This window comes from Gymnogyps californianus, chromosome 26, assembly GCF_018139145.2.
Source record: "Gymnogyps californianus isolate 813 chromosome 26, ASM1813914v2, whole genome shotgun sequence".
Classification (NCBI taxonomy): Eukaryota; Metazoa; Chordata; class Aves; order Accipitriformes; family Cathartidae; genus Gymnogyps; species Gymnogyps californianus.
In genome coordinates, this window is record NC_059496.1 from 2,524,333 (window position 1) to 2,529,990 (window position 5,658).

At 45.6% G+C, this 5,658-nt stretch overlaps 1 pseudogene; it reads left to right on the forward strand.

Annotated features, from left to right (window-relative positions):
- Positions 1-429: 429 nt before the first annotated feature.
- On the forward strand, positions 430-2,178 carry LOC127025994 (ribosomal protein S6 kinase alpha-3-like; annotated as a pseudogene).
- The last annotated feature ends 3,480 nt before the right edge of the window (positions 2,179-5,658 follow it).

Below are 5,658 nucleotides of genomic sequence, written 5' to 3' on the forward strand. Positions count from 1 at the left end.
GACCTCCCCCAGACCTTCCTGTAGCAAGGGTGGGATTTTGCCCCATGGTTTCAAATGTTTTGACTAATCTGGCCGCTTTACGGCCAGGGGGTGACTATGCATGCCCCACATCGACGGTTTATACTAATCCATCGTGGAACCCAAATGATTTAGCCTTATGGGGCTGTACAATGCCAAGATTAAGGGAGGATGCAGAAACACGGGCGCAGTTACTGTCAAATCTCTGCACGGGACACAATCCTAACGGGGGGACACCCAAATCTTATTCCGAGAATCATTCTGCCCAGATGAAAGAGAGAAGGTATTAACTAAGGATGCGGAATTAGCACGACAGGTGGGAGGAGGGAGAAATCCGTGGCCGACACTAAATCCGAACGGGAACTATAATATGGCCGGAGACAGAGCCCATTGCCAAACAGCCCTAAGAAATTTAATAGAGGCAATTGGAGCATGTGGAGAACGTAGGGTGATGTTCACAGAAGACGATGTTAAATTTTACCTGGCAGAATTAGCACTTGCTTTAGACCATGTACATAGTGGTGGAATAATATACCGGGACCTAAAACCAGAAAACATCCTTCTTGATGAGGAAGGACATATCAATTAGCAGATTTTGGCTTAAGTGAGGTGTCAATTGATCATGAAAAAAAAGCCTTCTCTTTCTGTGCAACAGTGGAATATATGGCGCCAGAAGTCATTAAGAGCGGAGGCCTTACACGGAGCGCAGACTGGTGGTCTTTTGGTGTTGTAATGTTTGAAATGCTCACTGGTACTCTGCCTTTCCAAGGGAAAGACAGAAAAGAAACCATGACACTGATTCTCGAGGCCAAACTTGGAATGCCCAGTTCTTGAGCCCGGAAGCAGAGAGTCTTCTGCGAATGCTCTTCAAAAGAAACCCAGCAAACAGATTAGGAGCAGGCCTAGATGGAGTTGAAGAAATTAAGAGGCATGCATTCTTTTCCAAAATAGATTGGAATAAATTGTACAGGAGAGAAATTGATCCCCCTTTTAAACCTGCAACTGGCAGACCTGAAGATATGTTTTATTTTGACCCTGAGTTTACAGCAAAAACTCCAGAAGATTTGCCTGGTCTCCCACCTAGTGCTAATGCGCATCAACTTGTTCGGGGATTTAGTTCTGTAGCTATTGCATCAAATGACGAAAGCCAGGCAGTGCAGACAGTTGGAGTGCATTCCGTTGTCCAGCAGTTGCACAGGAACAGCATTCAGTTTACTGATAGATACGAAGTGAAGGAAGATATCAGAGTTGGGTCTTACTGTGTCTATAAGAGATGTATTCATAAAGCTTTAAACAGGAATATGCTGTAAAGATTATAGACAAGAGTAAAAGAGATCCAACAGAGGAGATTGAAATCCTACTGCGCTATGGCCACCATCCAAATATTATTACCCTAAAAGATGTGCATGATGATGGAAAATACACATACATAGTAACAGAACTTACAAAAGGAGGGCAACTGCTGGATAAAATTCATAGACAAATTTTTTTCTCGGAACGAGAAGCTAGTGCCGTTCTGTTCACAATAACAAGAACGGTTGAGTACCTCCATGCGCAAGGGGTTGTTCATGGAGAGCTGAAGCCTAGCAATATTCTTTATGTTGATGAATCTGGTAATCCAGAATCCATTCGACTTTGTGAATTTGGCCTTGCAAAACAACTACGAGTAGAAAAGGTCTTCTGAGGAGTCCATGTTACACAGCAAGTTTTGCTGCACCAGAGGTTTTACAGGGGCAAGGTTACGATGCTGCATGGGACATATGGAGCCTTGGTGTTCTACTTTATACCATGCTTGCTGGCTACCCTCCTTTTGTAACTGGTCCTGATGATACCCCAGAGGAGATTTTGGCCCGAATAGGTAGCGGGAAGTTGTCTCTCAGCGGTGGTTATTGGAATACCGTTTCAGATACAGCTAAGGACCTTCTTTCAAAAATGCTTCATGTTAACCCACATCAAAGACTGACTGCAGCCCAAGTCCTCAGTCACCCCTGGATAGTTCACTGTGACCAGTTGCCTCAATACCAGCTAAACAGGCAGGATGCTCCCCATGTAGTGAAGGGTGCAAGAGCAGCAGCTTACTCTGCTTTGACTCATAATCAGTCACCAGTTTTGGGAGCCAGTCGGCCATTCTCCTCTTGCTCAGAGCATTATTTTTCATAAGGAATGGGTTTTTTAATCCCCTAAAATATTCTTTGTTACAGGTAGAGATGGACAGTTTATGTTAAGCGCTTAGCTTAAACAGTTTCTATTAGCACTATATACTTTGTGCCATCCAACATCTTGTATGTTTTTGTAAACAGTTCACAAGCAGTACAGTTCCGTGCTGTTTTCTTTAATGTATACATGCCTTGTTTTACTTAGATATTGTTAATCCTTTTGACAATTAAGTCTGATTAAACAGGTCACCTGGATTAGTCAGCATTGTTGGACAGCTCTAAAAGAAGGCTCACCGTTAAACAGCTATTGAATGTAATGCTATGAAGATGTGTTTCTCCTTGCCTGTGCCTTTTCTACATTTCTGTGGTTTGGATGCTGCATGTCATGTTATGAAAATCAGGATACTGTTTATAGTATTGGAAATGTAAACAGTGGATCTCTCACGATACACCACTCACTTGCGATGGACATTTTGATAGGAATTGGTTAGCCATTGGACTCCCTGTGTGTATGGTTTCTTCCTTTTTTGCCCCCCTTTTTGGCTTATCTGTTGTTTATTGTTTAATCATGGTTTTTATGGACTGAGTTCTTCAAATTACAGCATATGATGTATACTTTTAAGCCCATGGTTGAAATGGACACTACTGAGTTTTGAGCACTGGGGAATCCATCCCAGTATTGCAGTTCTCCAAAAGAAAACTAGTGCATTTCAGGAATAAGTTGCCAGAAGCCGCAGTTTTGCAAGTGTTTCTCTGGCTGCAGCATACACCCTGCTTAAAGGGGAAGGTGGGCAGGGTCAGGAGGTGCTGCTTGGCTAAGGTGTTCTGCTCTCTGATTGCACTTTCTCTTCACTGTATGCTGCTAACTGTTTTAAGAACCAAAGTTATATTCTTAAGTAAGCTTTTTTCCTCTCTTGCCTCTGCACGTACCTGCCCTATCTCTATCTCGGTCTCAGAGACTTGCCCTCTGTTTTGGATGGAGGGGTGGAAGAGTGTTTAGTTAACCTGTGTGGCAGGTGCACCCGCCCCGATAGAGACCGAAACTTGTGGAGGTGGCTCTGAGCCTTTATAAGGGAAACATATTGGGATTCGATATGCTGGCAGGCAAACGATGGTACCTACCTCATTTTTGTCCTACGGGACCATTAACGGGCGACGCTCCCAAACCGGACAAGCAAAAGGGCCAGTTCCCATTGAGAACATACAGGCCAACCCGTCATGGTAAAACTGCCCTCTGTTGGCACTGTACCCATGACCCTGGCGAAACCCAGAGGCTTACATGCCTGGGAGGCCTTAGATAGGAAAGGGAAAGGCCATCGCATAAGTACTCGATGGATAATTCCTAATTTCTGAGACCCGGTCCCAAGGCCCGAGGTGCAATTTGTGTCCTCTTGCAGGACTATGGAAAAGCAAACTATTCGGACACTCCCACTGATGGCAGTAACAACAGCGGGCAGGGACAACAAGAACCTGGACAGCAAGGTGGTGGCTCAACTGATAGTGGGATTTGCACGTATGGTGAACTTAACTTCAATAACAGCCTGTCTGCCCAGCCCTAAGTCAGTAGAGGAGCCCCTACCAATCTTTGTGCAAAACACTAATATATCACTAACCCTTGAACACCCATGGCAACAGTGCAATAATTCCAGCCGGGCCTGGGGAACGGATGGAAAGGATGGAGGTCACACTCATACCATCTATAGCTGGTCACCTGGCGCAATAAATGCCAATTCAATATGGTGTAATTAGTTCTTCCTACCCCCAATAACGCCACGGGGTGGAGTTTTAATGGTACAATGCCATGCTTTAATGTTCCCTGGGGAATTACTGAACATCATGACCAATGGAAAACAGATGATCATTCCCTACAATATACTGAACTGTTAAACACCACCTGGTGTATTAAACACCCCGAGAGTAATGGTAGCGATTGCCCCAATGCTTGTCAAGAACCAGGGTTCAAGGGAGCCTGGGAAAAACATCCCCTCGATTGCACATGGGGACCTGACTGGATTGCGCAAAGGAATGGGGCACCACCAGTAAAAAAAAACCAAACAACACTTTGGGACTGCCAAACAGAAATGCAATGTAAAAACATAGATAAAAGGCCATTATTGTGATGATACATGCCCCGCCCCATTCAGGAAGCTTTGGTACAGGGCTGTCTGTGTAGTAATACCAGCTATGTGTGGCCCACTGCCCTAAAATGTAACGCTTGTGGGGACTGTCCTCTTCATGCCCCCACACAAGGCATATGCCAAACATCTGATGTGCCCGCCCCTCCCGATCTAGAGTCGGCATACTCCAGTGGCTGTCTGTATTCCCGGCTACACCCAACTGTTCCCGGGATGGCCTGCACAGTAGCCCTGCCTTCCCTTTGTCCCATTTACCGAGGAGGGCCTATAGCCCCTAAGTGGTGGGATCGCAGCCCCCGGGAGATACAACCGCTAAAGAAGGGAACGTGGCAAAGAGCAAAAACGCCACTGGGATAGTGGCTGGAGGCCATGTTCGGAATGGGGACTGCCTCCCTCAAAAACCCACAAGCCATTTATGACCTATTGATGCAAGTATCTATTTGAGCCAATTCTACATCTGACAGCTTAGAACTCTTGAATGAACAATTACAACACACCAGCAAAATGACCGCCCAGCACCGAGCGGGATTAGACCTGATGCTGCTAAAGGAACACCTTTAGTATGGAGTGCTAAATTGATGAGTAGATGACTGCTGCGTTTATATCCCAAATGTATCCATACCCCTCCGAACTCAAATCGACAAAATGAAGAAAGCAGCAAAGGACTCAGAGGCAATTGCTGCTGCATTAAACATCAGCTGGGTGGGAAAGTATGTCCAGTGCATTCGGGTTTTCCCTGTCGGGATGGTTAACCAGTGTTTTACAATCCTTGATAGTGGTTATAATCATAATCATTGCCATTTGTATTGTATTAAGTTGTGTTAAACATATGATAACGCGGTTCGTATCCGTTGTTACGTATGTTCCTTTAGAACTAACCCAAATAGCAGATGTTCTGTTAGAATTGTAAAATCGCCAAAGAAATGATGATTCATGATGAGCATCAATTCTCACCAAAACTGCGCTCCCTTTTAACTTTGGAGGCAAGAGGTGACTGTACCACCACTCCAAAGAAACCAGTCGGATCGTGACTGTGGTCACGGGGTGGAGTGTGGCAGGTGCACCCGCCCCGATAAAGAGCAAAACTTCTCAACTGCTGAAAGGAAAGACTTAAAACTAGAAGCCGCGGTTTGGGGGTCGAGTCGGCCAGCCATGTGATGACTGGAGTCACGTAGACAGAGTGCCCCAAGTCACGTACCCCAACCACCCGAGCCTGCCAGAAACACCTTAACCAATGAAATGCCTCGGCTAGGAGAAGTTTCCAGACCACTGACCATATATGACCATGAGCCCCGATCCGACTTCGGGTATAAATGGAGCCCGCCGGAAGAGCCCTTTGAGCCCGTCTT